The sequence below is a fragment of the Biomphalaria glabrata genome, chromosome 11 (genome assembly GCF_947242115.1).
Source record: "Biomphalaria glabrata chromosome 11, xgBioGlab47.1, whole genome shotgun sequence".
NCBI classification, from domain to species: Eukaryota; Metazoa; Mollusca; class Gastropoda; family Planorbidae; genus Biomphalaria; species Biomphalaria glabrata.
Window position 1 is genome coordinate 16,915,609 of NC_074721.1, and position 22,542 is coordinate 16,938,150.

Consider the following 22,542-nt stretch of genomic DNA (forward strand, 5'->3'; position numbering starts at 1 on the left):
TGGTATATTTTTTTACCCCATGGTTTTAGCCATAGGTTCCGTACTATAACTATAACACAGTGGCGTAGCTACCAATGTGCGGGTGGTGCGGGCCGCACAGGGCACCAAAATTCCCCCAGTGTGTATTAATTTCCTATTTCCCTGAGCGTTTCATAAAAACGACTAATTGTATGGACATGAACAAACATTAACTACTGTATTTTAAACATAAACTAACTATTTATTAACTAGTCATGTCACTATTTTGTTTCATCTCCTTGACTATTTCTTCCATACAATGTAAGCTATAGAACAGTTTGAATCTAATTTACTAGATTTATTTGTTGTTGTTACTACACTGATCGATGCTTTGCAATATAAAGAAGAAGAAGATATGCCAACCTTTTTTTACTTCATTGTTTAGTCCATTGGTTTCATCTAGATATTGAGTTTGCAAATATATTTCTAAACTCTAGCTCTAAACAATTGTCTTAGTTTATTCATTTCTTTATGATTCTTAATAGTTTAATTTTGGAAATAATTCCATTGTAATGTCAATATTTTAAAATAAGCTAACCTTTGTTTTCTACGAGTTTTTTTTAACTAACTAGTTAATTGTAATACTGTAACGTAAACAAAATGATGAACAGTGCTCAAGACTGACTAGTCTGGCTGGCACCTCAAAACACTTTTAAGCTCAGACGGAGAAATCGGCATCTCTGGTTCTGTCCGGTCTGTGTAGTCTATAAGAGGCCCCATACCCAGATCTATCGGGGTCCCTCATTACCGACCCATCGGTATAGCAGAAAATGGCATCTGATGGGTAGGACTTTAGTGTAGCTGATGCCAAGTTTTGGAGTATGGCAGGTGTTAATCGCCTCTTGGTGGCTCCCTTTTGCCCTATAAGGGACATGTTTATTTGTGGGGCCGGAAATCTCCTCCACGGAGGGCAAGTATTAATCCTTCTAATAGGAATTCTATCAGTGGTGAGCCCATATGATTTTGACAAATTGGTCGCAATGTGGAGGAACGATCGCATTTTTATGCGGTTCCTCTCTCTCCACTGTTGCACTAAGATTGTGGTGGGTAGCCTAGAGTCGCCCCTTTTGTAGCGCTCGTAGGCCGTAAGTACCGCCCTCTCCCTCCTTAAATGTAAAGGGGCCAAAGATGGATTCAATGAGTGGTGGAGGTTAAGCCCGAAAATAGAAAAACATAGACCAGCAGAGCACTAGCGGATCCAGAACTTTGGAGTGGGGGGGGCGATTTTTTTCCAAACCCTAACCCTAACGCCCAGTAAACCCTAACCCTACGCATAAACGTGCATACAGAGCGCGCGCGCACACACACACACACACACGCGCACACCCACACACGCGCACGCGCACACACACACACACACACACACACACATATATGTATATATATATATATAAATATGAGAATTAAAAAAAGCAGCATTTCTCAACCTTCGGCGAAAAACAAAACAACTGGGGCAGCGCTATAAGGTTCTCTGGTGAAGTTCGGGGCGAAGCCCCGACGCCATAAGCGTTTTCTTGCTATTTTCACTGCAGAAACGCATTCTCCTGACAAGTACAGCTCATTATTCATCAATGGAGTTCGGGGCGAAGCCCCGACCCCATAAGCGTTTTCTTGCTTTTTTGACTGCAGATACGCATTCTCCTGACAAGTACAGCTCATTCTTCACAATGTAGTTCGGAGCGAAGCCCCGACGCCAAAAGCGTTTTCTTGCTTTTTTCACTGCAGAAACACACTCTCCTGACAAGTACATCCCATTATTCATCAATGGAGTACGGGGCGAAGCCCCGACGCCAAAAGCGTATTCTTGCATTCTTCATTGCAGAAACGCATTCTCCTGACATCTACAACTCATTACCCATAAATGAAGTTCGGGGCGAAGCCCCGACGCCAAAAGCCTTGTCTTGCATTCTTCTCTGCAGAAACGCATTCTCCTGACATCTACAACTCATTTCCCATAAATGAAGTTCGGGGCGAAGCCCCGACGCCAAAAGCGTTTTCTTGCATTCTTCTCTGCAGAAACGCATTCTCCTGACATCTACAACTCATTACCCATAAATGAAGTTCGGGGCGAAGCCCCGACGCCAAAAGCGTTTTCTTGCATTATTCATTGCAGAAACGCATTCTCCTGACCTGAAGCTCATTATTCATACTATTAAAAAACGACCTTTCGAATAATGTTGGACTTGAAAAATATTCTAATTTGAATTTATAGGCCCATAATACATTGCAAATAAAACCGATTTGTTCCTTGAAAAGATAGGATACCCCACGTATTTAGATTTTTGTTTTGAGTATCGCCGCCGAAAAAAAACTTATTCGATAAATAGTATTCATGAAAACTATAATATAAATTGTGAGTTATAGTCCCAAATTTTTTTACCTAGAAAAATATCAGATTGAGTAAAGGTTGGGAAAAGGTGACTATGAAAATGTCATTTGAGTTTAGAACTCATCTCAATCATGACTCTTATACTGAAAAATTTCGTTTGAATTCTACCTTTTCCAATGCAAAGTCTTTCTTAAAATACTTATGATAACTTCATGTGAAATTACAAAAACTCTGTCTGGAAATGTGAATGGCGGTAGAGTGAAAACGATTAATCCTCGTTCCTTTACTAATTTCTGCTAAAGATTGCATTTGGAATTAAAGAATAGGTATGGGGCGACTCGATATAAGAATTTAATTTATAGTATATATAAATTATATTAGTGACAGATTTTTTTAATTTTGTAATTTCTTAAATATAATACAAAAAGAAAAAGTATTGATTTGTCCGATGGGGGAAATGCGATTGCATGTATCGCCCCTTTCACCTGGTACAACCCTTTTTCATTTAAATTTACTAATGATACAATTTGAGATTAGAGTGTGGTACGACATATTTACAATGGGTCACTTATCAATACGTAGTTTATATTATATAGATATTCAACTAATTTTATTCAAAAACTATGATTCTCCACAAAAATAGGACCGCCCCCCCCCCAGCACTCAGAGGGCTAGAGTGGGGAGGGCAGTACATGCAATCGCCCCCCCCCTCACCCCACCAGAAAGGGAGCGACATAATATAAAATTTATATATTAATTCAACTAATTTTGTTCACAAACTATGATTTCTCCATAAAAACGGACCGCCCCCCCCCCCCACTCAAAGGGTTTAGGTGGGAAGTGCAGAAGAGGTATTCGTCCCCCCCCCCCCCACCAATCGGCAAACAAGGAACGACATAATATAAAGATCGGTTAAAATATCAATAACAAGTTACAAGGATATATATATATTTGATTGATTTGTTAGCAGGCTGTGATTTCTACCAATAAATTGGACCGCCCCCCCACTCGAAAGTGTAGGGGGGGGGGCGGGATTGATACCATCGCCCCCTCCCGACCCCACCAAATCGGCCAACATACTAGAGGGGGGGGCGAAATAATCTAAAATTAGGTTGAAATATAAATAATTAGTATATATTTTTAACATAAGTAATAAATTCGTATACAAATTGTGTGAATCCTATACTAAAGTTCGTCCGCCCCACTTCGGGGGGGGGGGGGGGTCGGCCGAGTGGGGGGGGGGCGATCGCCCCTACCGCCCCCCCTGGATCCGCCAGTGCAGCAGAGCTCACATTCAGTTATCCCTTGCTTGGAGGGAACTTGTAGTTTGTCTGAGAGTAGGGAACAGTATTGACAACAAGGCCCAAGATTTGATTATACAAGAGACGATCCACTCTTGAGGGAGCATGTGCTTCGAACTAAGCTTTGTTCAAGACCGAATACATACATGTCTCCACAAATACAAAATGAACTTATTACAAAATTGGGGGCTCAATTTAAAAAAAACAAAAACAAATCATACAGCAAGTAAAAAAAGCCAAATATTTCTATATTATCTTCTTATCTTATATAATACAGACGTTACTTCAAAAAAGAAGATGATTACGTCCTACGCGTCATGCATTTAGTCATTTAGTTATTTTTGACAGTACACCTGACATCTTAAAGCTGGATCAAACTTCCCAAATTTTACGGTACGTTGTCATGGATAATGACGGGGTGCAGGTTCGTGAGTCTTTTATTGACTTCATCGACACAAAGGACATGCATGCTGCTGGAATCGCTGAGGTAATTCTAGAGAAACTGCGTTCGGATGGCTTAGAAATAATGGACTGCAGGGGTCAAGGCTATGATAGTGCTGCGGTCATGAAAGATCAAAACTACGGTGTCCAAAAACGTATTCTAGAAGTCACTATTCATTGCCTGCTCAAACTCTAGAGACATTAACTAGCAGAGATGAAAATTCATCGACTAGATCTGAAGTAGGTGGATTATTGGTTGCTGTTCAGTCTTTTAATTTTGTCACCTATCTTGGATTTTGGGCTCCTGTATTAACTGAAATTAATGATGCGCAATTCTACCTTCAAAAATAAGGATTGTCTATTCGAGACTGCTCACTCAAACTAAAAACATTAGAGACATTTTTAAGTAGTAATCGAGAGGACATCGCTGAAGCCAGCATTACCTTTGCCGAAAGCGTGTGCTCAGATCTGAGAATCAGTACAGAACCTCAAAAACGTATTGGCCATAAGAAAAAGATGCCTGGTGAGAAAAGTGACGACTCTGTACTTACACACAAAGAAGAGCTACGAAGGGAAATTTATTCTACCTTGGACAGGATTGTTCAAGAAATAATCACCCGATTCGAGCAACTTCATAATGTAGCAGATAGATATGAATTTTTGTCGCCTTCCCAGCTATTAAATCCTCAGGTCGAAATATCTCGATAGTACTCCTAGCGACATTGATAAAAACGAATTTATGCTGGAGCGAAAGAGGCTTCGACGGTTTGTCAAAGTTTCTTCAGAAGCCTCCGAATTTCCAAAACAAAGACCTGTTGAGCTCTTAAATTTTATAAATAAATATCAGCTAGATGATTCAGTCCCGAATATTGTCATCATGATTCACATATTTTTTACTATTGCGGTAAACGTCGCTACATGCGAGAGAAGTTTTTCCAAACTTAAACTGATCAAGAATTATTTGCAATCAACCATGACAAATTTACGACTCACTAATTTGGCCATTTTGTCCATTGAACAAGATGTGGTGGAAAAAAATGGATTTCGATAAAATTATTGATACTTTTGCCAGCAAGAAAGCGCGTAAAATTCATTTGTAGTATGTTTATGTAAAAGTGATTTTTTTAAAAAAATTAACTATATTTGATTAATATATATTATTTTGAACAGGTTTTGCAATGTTATTAATTAGGTTTTTTTTTTTTTTTTTTTTGGGGGGGGGGGGGGGAGGGCATCAAGATGAGATACCGCACCAGGCATCATACACTCTAGCTTCGCCACTGCTATAACAGTAGGCCTATATGTATAGAATCTAGATCTATGGTTAAAATGCAATTATCCGGTGGGGCAAATGCCAGGTGTGCCGGCACTCATTGGCCCGTGGGATCGTCTGATAATTTTTGTTTTGAATGATTGTAGAGCCATTAATAGATAAAAATGCCGAAGCTGATTTTCTTCATGGGCCATTGTACATGTTAGTGAAATTTCTAAAATAGCTTTTCCCCCTCAGTTGGGTTCATGCCATCTTTGCTTTTTGCTCTGTTGGTCTCCTTCATGTTTGCTGTGTTTTATCTTCTTCCTGGGTTTCAGTACCGAGTTTTTACCCCCCTTGTTCTTCATATTGTATGATAGGCTATGTCCAGCCGACTCCAGCCCATCAGCTCTTTGGTGTTTGTAGGTTGTTTCCTACAGACTGTAGTTAGATCTACATATTTTATTTGTCGCAAGCATTTACTGGTGAATCCCTGGAGTGGAGCTTGTCTGCATTATTATTTATTACTTTCAATGTCTCTGTGACATATAAAAGAAATGATTTTCTCATTTGTATTGAAGATGCGAGTTTTATTATGTAGGGAGTCAGTAAGAACAGTAGCCTACAATCACAACAGCATTCACGGTCTCGATTTTGCTTTCTGATCAAGGTTTCATAGTAGGCCTAAGGCGTTATTTTTGATTGGCTCTCTATCCGTTTTGAAGAATGAAAGTAGCAGAGTGGGAAAACCTCAGAACTGGCCGTGGAGAATCCCCGCGATAACAACGAGATAAACGTGGTTCTAGATATAATTGTTGCTTGAATAAAAAATGGTATCGTTTTATGAAAACATTTTTTTTTCGTTCACGGCTTTTAAGCTACAGTTGGAACCCCACATATTATATATTATATAGTATGTGACAGCAGCAGCAAGACACAGATGCCCGAACAAGTTTTTTTTTTTGACAATTAATTTTGTTTGAAATTCAACAAGAATATTAAAAACTTAACTCTATATAACTGCACTTATTAATATTTGCAAAACGTCTGACCGTACTTTTTGCTATGTGCGAGCGGCATGGACTTCAACACTGCTTTGATATTTTCGAGGTTGTGTTTGACATAATTATTTTGCTGGTCGACATGGACGTTTGATGGCACTCCCATTTGTTTTTGCTCCTTCCCTCCCCCGTCTTTTCGTGGTTCCAATTACAGTGTTAAACCAAAAAGAGGGTTGAGATAGGTTAATTTAGAAAACATTGATGTAAGTGACTCTTTAACCGTTCTGCTTTCTCTTTCTTTAAATGGAATGGATTGTTTGAGTCAGCCAGGAAAACCAATGACTTAGCAGAGTTTAATTCACTGATCAGCATGCAGGACTAGATTGACACATTGAATACATATTTTGATTTTGGGCTTACCCATATAATATGACATGCCATTTGTGACACGGGTTATATGGTAATGCCCGGGCCGATTTTGATACCCAGTCCGGCACAAACACTTCTTAGGTCCATCAATTTAGTCTTCTGGTTTACCTACATTATAATTCATGTGAGAATGTCTATTTCTCTTGCCCCAAATGTCATATCCGCACAATGTTGCTTGCACAGAGAGACTTTGGCAACTGATGTACAGAAAATTCTGAATGAAAGCCAGGCTGGTAAGAGGGAGCTTTTGCTGGCTCTTAATGACAGATCAAACTGGATGAAGGCGTGAACATCGATGACTAGACTAAATTTCAAACTGTCCTTTGAATGGACAGCCTTTTTTTTTTCAAATATGTGAGGAAATAAGAAATAGTCGAACCCAACTTCTTTTGCATAACGGTTTTCGTTGGCTATGTCGAGGAGTGGTTCCATCGGTTATTTGAACTTAGACATACATTTCAATGTTTTCTCAAAGATATATTTGAGTTGAGAGATTGTTTGCATGAGTTTATAACAAGTTTGGCTACTCCAAACGATGCTGATACTTTGACCTGCATAACATAACATTCGGGGAGTTTGCAAATGGGCTTGAAAAACTATTTCCCCGATTTAAACAAAAATATTGAATTGATAAGATATATTTAACAATAAAACAACACCCATGCCTGCTGGTTTGTCGCATGCGGAAGAAATGCAACGGACCTCATTCACCAATCGTAAACAAACAACTATGAGCCACGTGTTTATCTCTTCTATACAAATTACGATCTAATTTTAATCAACTATGGTTATCATGTGACAGTTTTTTTTTCTTCGTTGTTTTATCACTATTATCAGGTGACCGTTCGTTTTGGTGAATGAGGTTCATTGCTAGAATTGGCTTCAGACGGTTTCTTAAAAATAAACATAAGAAGTATACTTAACATCATTCGGAATAAAAATACAATATGGGTATTTGGTTTTAACAGAAAAAGTTCTGAAATACATCTTGCCTTTTCCGATTTACATCATTTTTAAATGAGTTTCTGTCTCTAACCAGAAGATATGAAGGATTGAATTCGATAGTCAAATGATATGCCATGAAAGTGGAGGTTGCATATAAAGCCGGACATTTGCAAATTTTATTTGAACTACTACCAAAAAAAAAAGCCTAAAACTGAGAACCTTGGACCTGCAGGACTTCGATCAGGAGGCTCACTAAAACATTAATTTCTAAAACATCTGAAACTTAGAAGTCAAAGTCAAAACATCACTTGAGAATAACATATGGAATCATAATTGTTAAAGTCTACTTAGATCTTTTTTTTCTTTCGCAATGCGTGTTCGATTAAACTTGAATGTTAATTGAAGAGTTATCTTTCCTTTTCTATCTAACAATGGACTGAATGTGACTCCACTTGACAATATAACAAGTACTGATTACCCACGTGATAAAAGTATAATCATTAACAGGCGCCAATTGAGGCATAGGACTATCGCGTCTTTTCACTGGTAATTTAATAATAGTTTAGTAAAAAAAAAAAAAAAGAAAAGGCTTATTTATCTGACATGACCGTTCTCTTTTGGACAGAAAGATGACATGTATTTTGAAAACATCTATAATGAGCACTCGTCAGGACTGTAAGAATACGTCTGATTAATATATATATATATATATATATATATATATATATATATATATATATATATATATATATATATATATATATATATATATATATATATCATGGGCGTAGTCAGGGGGGTGGGGTTTGGGGTTTCACCCCCCCCCCCGAAATGAAATCCCCCCCTTGGGGGGGGGGGGATCGGAATTTAGTGAATGATTTTTTTGCTTTGATTTTGTTTATTTTAGGTGAGATTTTAATACTAAACCATCAATTGCCCCAGCAAAACCAATGGGGTTTTGAGTTTAAAACCCCATACCAGGGGGTTTTGAGTTTAAAAAACCCCTACCAGGGGGGTTCGAGTTTAAAAACCCCTACCAGGGGTTTTGTGTTTAAAACCCCCTACTAGGGGATCCCCTAATTCCAAGAGCACAGTTAAGGGAGATTTTGATTTTAAAACCCCCTCCAAAATTTACGATAAACCCCCTCTTCAATATAAAAAGTTAATTACGCACTCAAAATGTTATGAGCGTAGCTAAATGGGTTTTGACTTAGTTTTTAGTTTAAACCCCACTTCATCGGGGTTGAAGGTAAAAAATACCTCTTTAATGATAAAAACAAAGCAAATTATACACTCAAAATGTTTTGAGTGTAGTCAAAGGGGTTTTGAGTTTAAACTCCCCTCCAGTGGAGTTTGAAGCTAAAAAGTACCTCTTTAATATAAATAGAAGCAAATTACTCACACTAAAATCTATGAACGCAGCCAAAGGGGTTTTGAGTTTAAACCCCCCCGCCAGGGGGGTTTGAGACTAAAAAATACATCTTCAGTGTAAGAAAAAAAGCAAATTACGCACTCAAATTGCTATGAGCGTTGCCAAAATAGGTTTTGAGTTTGTTTAAAGTTTAAAACCCCTCCAGATGGTTTTGAGTTTAAGATCCCCCTACAGAGCATTTTGAGGTGGAAAACCCCCAACAGATGATTTTGACGATAAAACTTCTCTTTTCGATATAAAATCTAAAGCAAACTACAGTCACTTAATTCCAAAAGCGTATTCAAGAGTGGTTACACATTTTTACCTGTGGCAGGGCTCCCTTAATAAACTGTATAGTTTTTAATTGCAGGGAAATGCACTGTAGAAAAAAAATATATATGTGTGTGTGTACATAATTAATCTTTATTACATTCTGACCCTTTCGGCGGACGTTTATTGTGCCCTATAATAGATTCTTCCTGGAATTAGTGGAAAACTTGTAGACTCCCCGCCCCGCTAACAAGGGGGTCTGGGGGAGCTCGCAGCGCTCCCCTAGCGCGGGGCGAAGCCCCGCCGCCGAGCACTCTTTCTGGTATTGAAAGCCAACAAAATGCATATTCTGAGGTATCTACAGTGCATTATCTTGCTATTAAAAAGTTTTATTTCAAAAACCTAATGTGCTATTCTTACTGACTTAGACCCCCTCGCGCCGTTCTGCGCATTTTCGGCAAGCTGTTTCCGCTACTCTTATTTTGCGTAATTCATTTTATTGGAGAACATGTCCCGCAAAACCTCATGCGACGCTCTGTCGCAACCTTACTAAGGGTTCGACTCCCAGTTCGGCATATGATTTCTTTGATTTAGACCCGATCTCTATGACTGACTCCTAAAATCAGTCTTAGCCATCTTTAATGAGCCACATTTAGTGTTTTTCAATTTCGGCAGAAGACAATTCACACTTTATTAATGGGGCCCAAGCCACTGGTAGAAATTTGTAACCTTTCTTGACTACGCTCCTGGAATTACATGCCTGTATTTCGCTTTAGATTTTATATCGAAAAAGAAAGTTTTTTCGTCAAAATCATCCGTTGAGGGATTTTAAACTAAAAAATCTCTGGAGTTTTGTTTGTTTTTTTTAAATTCAAAACCCCATTTAGCTACGATCATAGAATTTGGTGACTGTAGTTTGCTTTAAAATAATATTGAAGAGAGAGGTTTTCAACTCTAAACGCTCTGTAGGGGAATTTTAAACTCAAAACCATCTGGAGGGGTTTTAAACTTTAAAGAAAAAGCCATCTGGAGGAGGGGGATTTAAACTCAAAACCCCTTTGGCTACGCTGATAGCATTTTGAGTGCGTAATTTACTTTTTTTTAAATATTGAAGAGGTAGTTTTCAGCTTCAAACCCCGCTGTCAGGGGGTTTTAAACTCAAAACCCCTTTGGCTACGCTCATAGATTTTATAGTGTGTAATTTGCTTTTTTTTTTTTTTGTATTGAATAGGTACTTTTTAGCTCAAACCCCAACTGGAAAGGGGGGGGGGGAATTAAAATCAAAACCCCTTTGGCTACGATCATAGAATTTTGAGTGTGTAATTTCCTTTTTTTTATACTTAAGAGGGGGTTTATCGTAAATTTTGGATTGGGTTTTAAAATCAAAATCTTCTTTAACTGTGCTGTTGGAATTTGGGGATTGTTGTTTGCATTTTTTTGTTTTGTTTTATAGAAGAGGAGGATTTATCTGCAAAAACCTCTGGTAGGGAGTTTAAAACTCAAAACCCCCTATAGGGGTTTTTAAACTCAAAGCCCCTGGTAGGGGGTTTTAAACTCAAAACCCCCTGGTAGAGGGATTTGTATCTCAAAACCCCCTGATAGGAGATTTTTAAATCTCAAAACCCTTGGTAGGGGGTTTTAAACTCAAAACCCCCTGGTAGGGGTTTTTAACTCAAAACCCCCTCGGCTGTGTTGTGGTAAGTGATGATTTAGTATTAAAATCTCACCTAAAATAAACAAAATGAAAGCAAAAAATCAGTCACTTAATTCCGTTCCCCCCCCCCCCGCAAGGAGGGGGGGATTTCATTTCGGGGGGAGGGGTCCACTATGGTCCAATCACTTTTGTGGACCAGTTGGGGAGGGGGGGGGAGATTGTTATCTAGGAGAAGGTTTCCGTGCCGCTTGATCAAAAGGGATTTAAAAGAAAAGAACATTGCTCGACTCTGAATTTGAACTCGTGCCTACATGGTGGAAGGCCCACGTGTTTGCCACAGAGCTATTCGAGTACTTATTACAAGCAAAATGCAAAAAGATACTTTAAAAAAAAAACAAAGCTTATATTAAGTGTAAAAGAAGTAAGATTCCCATTTCACACCTTGTAGTCTATAGAGTAGATGATGTAAAGGTCATCTGGTTCTGTGGCCTACGGTTAACGAGGGTGTCATGTGGCCAGCACAATGACCAACCGCCTTTACATTCTCCCAAACTAATGCCAGGTACCCATTAGAGCTGGGTGGACTCTGAGGTGTCACAAAGATCCCGAAATTAAAAATCCCAGTCTTCACCAAACCAGGGACCCCCCGGTTCAGAAGCCAAGCGCTTTACCCATCAGCCACCACACCTATTAAGTGTAGTTGTATCAATTAGTTTGGGTCAGTCATGTAATACAATTTGTAATAGGCCTAGAATAACGATAATAAATCTGTGCGAACTGAATTAGAACTTAAGGGCTAAGGTCTCCTCAAGGCAATGCGGTAACCATTGTGCCGAATACTTATGACAATAGGTTTTATAGTTATTTTTTTCAACAAATAATAAAAGGTAATACTTCAACTTATACCAACACATCAGTCGAGTGAAATTTCTTCATCTCGTTAAAGGTACCAAATAATTAATTACCAATACTTTATTACCTAACTGGTTATTTTTTAAATTGTTTTTTTTTTGTGTTGGCATGTAAAAGAAATAGTTTATGCAAAATTTTCAGCTTGATCCAAGATTGGATATGGGAGAAATAACGTGTAAAAAATTTACCAGACAGACAGACAAAAAAAATAAATAAAAAAAAATAGACAGAGTGAGTTGATATAAGCTTTGTTATAGATTTTATATCTAGTTAGTTTAAAATTTTTAGCAAACGACCTAATTTTCTACACATATAAACTCCCTTTAGTTTATTGCATTTTTAGCGGCCCCCGAAAGGGGAAAAGACGCTATTAGTTTTGTGTGGAATGTCTGTCCGTCCTTCTGTCCGTCCCTCCCGATTAGATCTCGTAAACTAGAAAAGATAGTGAAAATCTGACACTATAATATTTTAGACCATTCAAAGTTCTGATGCAACGGCTACTTTTTTTTCTGAAAGCCAAAAATCTAATTTTTTAAATCACTTATGCAAGCAGTTATTTTCATATAAATACACCACTTTTATAACTATTCACACTTAATAAATACATAATACGGGAGACTCTTTAGAAGGGGAGGTGGTATTGTATCATATGTTTAACATATTTATGCAAATGGTTTTATATATTTTGTCAAAATTCTTTTTTTTTATTACATTTGTACTGCCAAGTTCTGTAAGTTCTGTGATATTAACTACAACATTTACAAAAAAAGTTTTTTTTAAGAGAAAAAATCTATTTAGTATGCATATAAGTCGGACATAATTTAAAACAACAATTAATACGTAGTTTTTCATATTGTCGCGTGATCTGCCATGTGGACGCCCGTAAATGGTATGCTTAACTAAAGGAATTTTTCTTTTCACGGATATGTTTTTTTTTGAGGATTTGAAAAAGAGATTGACTCTTTACAAAACAGGGCGGGACTCCACCGTTTTGGGGCCCTATGCGAAACGGATTTCGCGGGACCAAGTTTAGTTAGGGATACGGATAATAAGTGAAAATTAAGAGTTTGTATTAGAAAATATATTCGTCTTTGCATTTTATTCATTCTTTACTACGTACATAATTACTTTACGAGCCTTGCGTGTAGCGAAATCATACAGTATATCATACAAATTCTATTTCCTACATAGATCACGCTCAATATTAAGAATTACCAAAATGTTTCAATCTACCTATACGAGAATAGTTGACCTTAAGTAATTCTTCATTAGTTTGAGGCGCGAGAAGCTTCTTTTACTAGATTCCACAATTACGGGTATTGCATAATGCCGTTTTTTTTTTATCGATTTGTACGATTTGTTTTCCATATCGAATGACACCCCAAAATGACAATTTTTGTCTATATATTTCAGGAGATTTGTATGAGGTTTCAAAGATTTTAATAATTTCCGGAGATTTCCAGGACTTTTTCGTATATTTTGCAATTTCAGAAGATTTCCAGGAGCTCCTGATAAATCGACAAGAGGCGGCGGGAAATCTGTTATTAAATGGTTTAATTTAATAATTTATACACCTAGAATTAGCGCGGCTCCTATGAAAGTGCGAGGCCCACTGCGGTCGCATAGGTTGCAGTTTCTTAAGGCCGGCCCTGCAAAATAGCGACGTATCGACGGTCGATTAGTGTAATTTATTGTATTCAACCCAGTTCTTCTGTTTACACGTATTTGTAACTGGTCTTGAGAATGTGTTCATAGAATGTTAAGTTGTTTTTTAATGCTTCGGTTCCGCATTTACTTTCTTTTGTTTTAAATCATTATGTTTTTTTTCCCACCATCAACTCGAAGTCTTCACATGTTCTCTCCATGTATGCGACAATGAGCAGCAATGCAACATGCCTATATGTATATAAAGCCGCCTTGATAAGAAAACTATGTTTTCGTCACTACTTATCTGATTGATTTATAGATTTGTTCCTATTAAGATCACATGGTAGGCCTACTTTTTTTCTTCTTTCAGTTTTCGTTTAACTAGTTTTTTTTTTATATAATGCTTATTTCAATATTTCTTTATCTTCAATTTGATTTACCTATTTTTTTCTATTGATAAATTAAAAACTCAGCTATTAGACTTAATGAATCTATTTGTTAAAATATTTGTTGATTGTGGGGTGCTTACGTTTGATGTAACATTTGTTTGTGCAATTTAAATAGAACCTTGAGTTCAAGGTGTCTAGAATTTTGTTAATGCATGAAAGGTAGGTCGTAGAAATTCTTTTTTTTTCTTCCCAACAACAAAAGTTAGTATTCCATTTCAACTAATTGCTACACTATCGAGTGGAGTAATTGACCTATGAAATGTTATCACAGTAGAAACAGTTCAAAAATAATTTAATCATCAATATTTGTAGGTCTAATAATATCGTTTATGAGTTTAAGTGACATAAGCTATTTCCATCCGTAAATAACTGTAAATATCAGTAAATAACTGTTCTCTAAAAGTGTTCTTTAAAAAATTGTATCAACACACGAAATTTTATCATAAATTTATTAAAAAGTTATAATGGAAAAATATATAAATAATAGATAATTTAATAATAATTTTAAAATGTGTTTTTGATGAATTTTCTAATTTCTTTATCAATATTATAAAGTAGAATGTGTGGTGTATGTATGTATGGATGTATGTTACTTATAGACATCAAAACCGCTTGACCAATCTTGATAAAACTAGGCAGGAATGTTCCTTGGGTACCAACTTAGACCGTAGTGTATGTATTGTAGCCCTAAAACAAACTTAAGACCCTCAAAAAAAAATAAAGTTATCCGACTCTATTACAGCTATAGTATTTTATGGATCTAGGCCATGTCTACAATGTTGACATGAGAAAAGATAGAAAGGATTTAGACCTAGATCTAATTTTTTAGAAATACACTTTGCGCAGATAGTTTTTTACTTTGACACATGAAAATACAAAAGAAGATCCATTGATTTCATTATATAATAAAATTAACCTTCGATTTTGTGTTTCAAAAGCATTTTTTACATAAATTAGTTCCTTATATCTGTGACTACAGATTTCCTGACGAACATTCTTTCATTAGACAATAGCCTACCGTAATGAATCACGTACTAAATATTAATTCGTTTAATTGTTTACTTTATAATCCCATCCCTAGATCTAAAACTCTAATTCAACTCTAAGATGATAAAACTTCTCTTCGCACAGATAGTTTTATACTTTAATACATTAACATATTAATTAAAGTCCATTCATTTCATATTTTGATCAAATAAACATTCAAATTTGGTTTTCTAAAGCTACATTCGTTTACGAAAGCTGCGCAGCTGAGTTAAAGGCCTAGATCTATATTCATTCATGAATCGCGTACTAAATATTATTTCGTTTAATTGTTTACTTTATAATCCCATCCCTAGATCTAAAACTCTAATTCAACACAAAGATGATAAAACTTCTCTTCGCACAGATAGTTTTATACTTTAACACATAAACATATTAATTAAAGTCCATTCACTTCATATTTTGATCAAATAAACATTCAAATTTGGTTTTCTAAAGCTACATTCGTCTACGAAAGCTGCGAAGCCGAGTTGAGATAGGCCTAGATCTATATTCATTCATGAATCACGTACTAAATATTGTTTCGTTTAATTGTTCACTTTATAATCCCATTCATTTAACAAAGCTATCGCTCTTTTCGCTTTTAATAGATAAGAATGTATCGACTTCGGGTAAACCCATTTTCGCAAAACTAATTTTATTTTCGTAGCGAAAGAGAAATTACGTGAAATGATCATTAGCAACGTTTAACATACATCTAAATCCAATCCACTAGATTATTCAAAAGCATTTTTTACATAAATTAGTACCTGATATCTGTGACTACAGATTTCCTGGCGAACATTCTTTCATTAGACATTACTATTACCAAATGGTTACACATTAAGTTATTAACACATCTCTCTACTGAGTCTATTCCTAGGCCTAGGTCTAAAACTCTTATTGAACTCTAAGATGATAAAACTTCTTTTCGCAAAGATAGTTTTATGCTTTAACACATAAACATACTAATTATTGTCCATTCATTTCATATTTTAATCAAATTAACATTCAAATTTGTTTTTTCTAAAGCATTTTTAATACATTCGTTCGCTGTTCGCTAAAGCTGCGTAGCCGTGTTGAGATAGGCCTATATTCATTCATGAAAAAAGGTCACGCATGCGCAACACAGAATGAACTCTATAAAAGCCAATTTTTAACTCTAGATTAGTGTAGATTTAGATCTATGTCTACCTAAAGATCTACTTTATACTGTAACACATGAACATACAAAATTAAGTCTATTCATCTCAAATTTTAATCTAATATATGTTGGCCTACAAGCAAATGTTTTAATTTGAAAAAAAAAAGATTTAAGCCTATTAGCTATTTTGATTTGATAGCTTCATTCACACCATTTTTACATTGACACATTCGCTTTACTTATTACATTATTATTTCGTTTAATTGTTTACAAAACACTCTCAGTGACTATATCGACAGTAATGCGCAAATAGAGACCCGCGGGTCGCGGGTAACATATGTCTAGTCTATACTATAAAGTAGAATGTGAGGTGTATATATGTTACTTATAGACATCAAAACCGCTTAACCAATCTTGATAAAACTTGGCAGGAATGTTTCTTAGGTACCAACTTAGACCTTAGTGTATGTATTGTAGCCCTAAAACAAACTTAAGACCCTAAAAAAAAAATAAAGTTGTCCGACTCTATTACAGCTATAGTATTTTATGGATCTAGGCCATGTCTACAATGTTGACATAGAATAGATCGAAAGGATTTAGACCTAGATCTAATTTTAAGAAATACACTTTGCGCAGATAGTTTTTTACTTTGACACATGAAAATACAAAAGAAGATCCATTGATTTTATTATATAATAAAATTAACCTTCAATTTTGTGTTTCAAAAGCATTTTTTGAATTAATTAGTTCGTTATATCTGTGACTGCAGATTTCCTGACAAACATTCTTTCATTAGACAATACCGTAATGAATCGCTTACTAAAAATTAATTCGTTTAATTGTTTACTTTATAATTCCATCCCTAGATCTAAAACTCTAATTCAACTCTAAGATGATAAAACTTCTCTTCGCACAGATAGTTTTATACTTTAACACATGAACATACTAATTATAGTCCATTCATTTCATATTTTGATCAAATAAACATTCAAATTTGGTTTTCTTAAGCATTATTTTTAAGAGACTACATTCGTTTACAAAAGCTGCGAAGCCGAATAGGCCTAGATCTATATTCATTCATGAATCGAGTACTAAAAATTATTTCGTTTAATTGTTCACTTTATAATTCCATTCATTTAACAAAGCTATCGCTCTTTTCGTTTTTAATAGATATGAATGTATCGGCTTCGGATAAACCCATTTTTGCAAAACTAATTTTATTTTCGTAGCGAAAGAGAAATAACTTCAAAGGATCATTAGCTAAGTTTAACATACATCTAAATCCAATCCACTACATTAGTAAACACAAACATAGACCCGCAGGCCGCGGGTAATGCCAGGCTAGTCTATACTATAAAGTAGAATGTGAGGTGTATGTATGTTACTTATAGACATCAAAACCGCTTGACCAATCTTGATAAAACTTGGCAGGAATGTTTCTTAGGTACCAACTTAGACCTTAGTGTATGTATTGTAGCCCTAAAACAAACTTAAGACCCTAAAAAAAAAAATAAAGTTGTCCGACTCTATTACAGCTATAGTATTTTATGGATCTAGGCCATGTCTACAATGTTGACATAGAAAAGATCGAAAGGATTTAGACCTAGATCTAATTTTAAGAAATACACTTTGCGCAGTTAGTTTTTTACTTTGACACATGAAAATACAAAAGAAGATCCATTGATTTCATTATATAATAAAATTAACCTACAATTTTGTGTTTCAAAAGCATTTTTTGCATTAGTTAGTTCGTTATATCTGTGACTACAGATTTCCTGGCGAACATTCTTTCATTAGACAATACCGTAATGAATCGCGTACTAAAAATTAATTCGTTTAATTGTTTACTTTATAATCCCATCCCTAGATCTAAAACTCTAATTCAACACTAAGATGATAACACTTCTCTTCGCACAGATAGTTTTATACTTTAACACATGAACATACTAATTATAGTCCATTCATTTCATATTTTGATCAAATAAACATTCAAATTTGGTTTTCTAAAGCATTATTTTTAGGAGACTACATTCGTTTACAAAAGCTGCGAAGCCGAGTTGAGATAGGCCTAGAGTATTTAAACGTTTGGAAACGCGCACGGTTTGGAAACACCCATCGTATTTTTTTAATCACGGCGCTTTTATTGTAAAAGGTCTAGATCTATATTCATTCATGAATCGCGTACTAAACATTATTTCGTTTAATTGTTCACTTTATAATTCCATTCATTTAACAAAGCTATCGCTCTTTTCGTTTTTAATAGATATGAATGTATCGGCTTCGGATAAACCCATTTTTGCAAAACTAATTTTATTTTCGTAGCGAAAGAGAAATAACTTCAAAGGATCATTAGCTAAGTTTAACATACATCTAAATCCAATCCACTACATTAGTAAACACAAACATAGACCCGCAGGCCGCGGGTAATGCCAGGCTATCTTCTATATTATAAAGTAGAATGTGAGGGGTATGTATGTATGTTACTTATAGACATCAAAACCGCTTGACCAATCTTGATAAAACTTGGCAGGAATGTTTCTTAGGTACCAACTTAGACCTTAGTGTATGTATTGTAGCCCTAAAACAAACTTAAGACCCTAAAAAAAAAATAAAGTTGTCCGACTCTATTACAGCTATAGTATTTTATGGATCTAGGCCATGTCTACAATGTTGACATAGAAAAGATCGAAAGGATTTAGACCTAGATCTAATTTTAAGAAATACACTTTGCGCAGTTTGTTTTTTACTTTGACACATGAAAATACAAAAGAAGATCCATTGATTTCATTATATAATAAAATTAACCTTCAATTTTGTGTTTCAAAAGCATTTTTTGCATTAGTTAGTTCGTTATATCTGTGACTACAGATTTCCTGGCGAACATTCTTTCTTTAGACAATACCGTAATGAATCGCGTACTAAAAATTAATTCGTTTAATTGTTTACTTTATAATCCCATCCCTAGATCTAAAACTCTAATTCAACACTAAGATGATAACACTTCTCTTCGCACAGATAGTTTTATACTTTAACACATGAACATACTAATTATAGTCCATTCATTTCATATTTTGATCAAATAAACATTCAAATTTGGTTTTCTAAAGCATTATTTTTAGGAGACTACATTCGTTTACAAAAGCTGCGAAGCCGAGTTGAGATAGGCCTAGAGTATTTAAACGTTTGGAAACGCGCACGGTTTGGAAACACCCATCGTATTTTTTTAATCACGGCGCTTTTATTGTAAAAGGTCTAGATCTATATTCATTCATGAATCGCGTACTAAACATTATTTCGTTTAATTGTTCACTTTATAACCCCATTCATTTAACAAAGCTATCGCTCTTTTCGTTTTTAATAGATATGAATGTATCGGCTTCGGATAAACCCATTTTCGCAAAACTAATTTTATTTTCGTAGCGAAAGAGAAATAACTTCAAAGGATCATTAGCTAAGTTTAACATACATCTAAATCCAATCCACTACATTAGTAAACACAAACATAGACCCGCAGGCCGCGGGTAATGCCAGGCTATCTTCTATATTATAAAGTAGAATGTGAGGGGTATGTATGTATGTTACTTATAGACATCAAAACCGCTTGACCAATCTTGATAAAACTTGGCAGGAATGTTTCTTAGGTACCAACTTAGACCTTAGTGTATGTATTGTAGCCCTAAAACAAACTTAAGACCCTAAAAAAAAAAATAAAGTTGTCCGACTCTATTACAGCTATAGTATTTTATGGATCTAGGCCATGTCTACAATGTTGACATAGAAAAGATCGAAAGGATTTAGACCTAGATCTAATTTTAAGAAATACACTTTGCGCAGTTTGTTTTTTACTTTGACACATGAAAATACAAAAGAAGATCCATTGATTTCATTATATAATAAAATTAACCTTCAATTTTGTGTTTCAAAAGCATTTTTTGCATTAGTTAGTTCGTTATATCTGTGACTACAGATTTCCTGGCGAACATTCTTTCTTTAGACAATACCGTAATGAATCGCGTACTAAAAATTAATTCGTTTAATTGTTTACTTTATAATCCCATCCCTAGATCTAAAACTCTAATTCAACACTAAGATGATAACACTTCTCTTCGCACAGATAGTTTTATACTTTAACACATGAACATACTAATTATAGTCCATTCATTTCATATTTTGATCAAATAAACATTCAAATTTGGTTTTCTAAAGCATTATTTTTAGGAGACTACATTCGTTTACAAAAGCTGCGAAGCCGAGTTGAGATAGGCCTAGAGTATTTAAACGTTTGGAAACGCGCACGGTTTGGAAACACCCATCGTATTTTTTTAATCACGGCGCTTTTATTGTAAAAGGTCTAGATCTATATTCATTCATGAATCGCGTACTAAACATTATTTCGTTTAATTGTTCACTTTATAACCCCATTCATTTAACAAAGCTATCGCTCTTTTCGTTTTTAATAGATATGAATGTATCGGCTTCGGATAAACCCATTTTCGCAAAACTAATTTTATTTTCGTAGCGAAAGAGAAATAACTTCAAAGGATCATTAGCTAAGTTTAACATACATCTAAATCCAATCCACTACATTAGTAAACACAAACATAGACCCGCAGGCCGCGGGTAATGCCAGGCTATCTTCTATATTATAAAGTAGAATGTGAGGGGTATGTATGTATGTTACTTATAGACATCAAAACCGCTTGACCAATCTTGATAAAACTTGGCAGGAATGTTTCTTAGGTACCAACTTAGACCTTAGTGTATGTATTGTAGCCCTAAAACAAACTTAAGACCCTAAAAAAAAAAATAAAGTTGTCCGACTCTATTACAGCTATAGTATTTTATGGATCTAGGCCATGTCTACAATGTTGACATAGAAAAGATCGAAAGGATTTAGACCTAGATCTAATTTTAAGAAATACACTTTGCGCAGTTTGTTTTTTACTTTGACACATGAAAATACAAAAGAAGATCCATTGATTTCATTATATAATAAAATTAACCTTCAATTTTGTGTTTCAAAAGCATTTTTTGCATTAGTTAGTTCGTTATATCTGTGACTACAGATTTCCTGGCGAACATTCTTTCTTTAGACAATACCGTAATGAATCGCGTACTAAAAATTAATTCGTTTAATTGTTTACTTTATAATCCCATCCCTAGATCTAAAACTCTAATTCAACACTAAGATGATAACACTTCTCTTCGCACAGATAGTTTTATACTTTAACACATGAACATACTAATTATAGTCCATTCATTTCATATTTTGATCAAATAAACATTCAAATTTGGTTTTCTAAAGCATTATTTTTAGGAGACTACATTCGTTTACAAAAGCTGCGAAGCCGAGTTGAGATAGGCCTAGAGTATTTAAACGTTTGGAAACGCGCACGGTTTGGAAACACCCATCGTATTTTTTTAATCACGGCGCTTTTATTGTAAAAGGTCTAGATCTATATTCATTCATGAATCGCGTACTAAACATTATTTCGTTTAATTGTTCACTTTATAACCCCATTCATTTAACAAAGCTATCGCTCTTTCATTTTTAATAGATATGAATGTATCGGCTTCGGGTAAACCCATTTTCGCAAAACTAATTTTATTTTCGTAGCGAAGAGAAATAACGTGAAAGGATCATTAGCTAAGTTTAACATAGGCCTACATCTAAATCCAATCCACTACATTAGTAAACACAAACTTAGACCCGCAGGCCGCGGGTAATGCCAGGCTAGTGTATGAATAAAATAAAAAAGTAGATCTAAAGAATCATTAGAGAATGATAATCGGAAATCCGTCGCCTCTTATATTTAAAATTTTAGTCACACAGAGAGCCAATAGATCCACGGTTTTCTTTTTAAACAATCCTCTATCCTTCACTGAAAATATTAACATTTGAACAATTTACTTGTGAAATTATTCTTATTTGCATCTCGTAAGGTAGCTATTTTGTATAGAAAAATAAAATATTTTCTCTACAAAGGTACATGCATTTTGGAACATTAGATATTGAACTAAGTACAAGAGTAACTAACTGATCAGATGCTTTCATTAAAAAAAAAATATAAATTCATAATTGCAAGATAAAATTCTTAAAGACAATATGCCTCCACCAAACGACACGCCTACATCAGATGTGGACGAAATGGTCGGCTCGGAGTGTTTCGTGGTCTTTTTTTTTTTGTCCCAGAGAATTACAAATTAGTCGTACTCATGAAGCGCTGGTTGTGTGTGAACGTTGTTAGTGTTTGCATTTATATTATTTATTGCTAAAGTAGTAATGCTGAGGTGGAAGATTGTAGTCAAACGAACT

General features: G+C 35.2%; 1 protein-coding gene across 2 annotated transcripts in view; it reads left to right on the forward strand.

Annotated features, from left to right (window-relative positions):
- Nucleotides 1-22,542, forward strand: part of LOC106051837 (macrophage mannose receptor 1-like) — a 112,496-nt gene that overhangs the window by 430 nt on the left and 89,524 nt on the right. The window contains exon 1 of one of the 2 annotated variants that reach the window (XM_056004785.1): nt 14,019-14,218. The exons of the other annotated variant lie outside the window; for it this stretch is intronic. The gene's annotated coding sequence lies outside the window, so the exon portion shown is untranslated. Of the gene's footprint in view, nt 1-14,018; nt 14,219-22,542 lie in introns of those variants that run through there. 2 annotated transcript variants of the gene reach the window in all.